Source organism: Tigriopus californicus, chromosome 4, assembly GCF_007210705.1.
Source record: "Tigriopus californicus strain San Diego chromosome 4, Tcal_SD_v2.1, whole genome shotgun sequence".
NCBI lineage: Eukaryota > Metazoa > Arthropoda > Copepoda > Harpacticoida > Harpacticidae > Tigriopus > Tigriopus californicus.
Genome location: NC_081443.1, coordinates 13,037,885 through 13,038,366, shown reverse-complemented (window position 1 = coordinate 13,038,366; position 482 = coordinate 13,037,885). Strand labels below are relative to the sequence as shown.

The following is a 482-nucleotide window of genomic DNA, read 5'->3' as shown; positions in this document are numbered from 1 at the left end:
CAGAGCGCAAATATCTGCAGGTCCAAATCTAGGCAAAAAACGCATAAACACTTATATGAAGATGATTTGACTGACACAAATGGTTGAATGGGTTGAGAGCAATAAAGTAGTTGACAGGAGTTACAGGTGTATGTGCAAATGAAAAAAGCGTGAAAGGTAGGATAGACAGGCTACCTGAACAGTTGGGGTGAAGTACAAAGAAGTTGAAAGCTATGGTAATTGCTAAGCAGACGGTGAATCAGACCAAGAACTTCTCGACTTCTTCTTGACCAGACTGAACCATTCCTTTACTGGATATGTCTGAGCTGAGGACAAGTCAGAAGACTACGTACGAGTATTGAAACTATTTGGCGACAGTGGATTTCCTTGTGGAGGGCCAACAAAATTGCAGTGGTAATGCGATCAAGCTTCTCTCACTAGAGTGAAAAGGCAAACAGAGTCCCGTAAAAATGTTGGCCAACAAGGCAAGGATTGCACGTGGC

At 42.9% G+C, this 482-nt stretch overlaps 1 protein-coding gene across 1 annotated transcript in view; it reads right to left on the bottom strand.

Moving 5' to 3' along the window:
* LOC131879387 (beta-hexosaminidase subunit alpha-like) overlaps nt 1-482 on the bottom strand; it is a 12,468-nt gene that overhangs the window by 5,097 nt on the left and 6,889 nt on the right. The gene's annotated exons all lie outside the window — the stretch shown is intronic.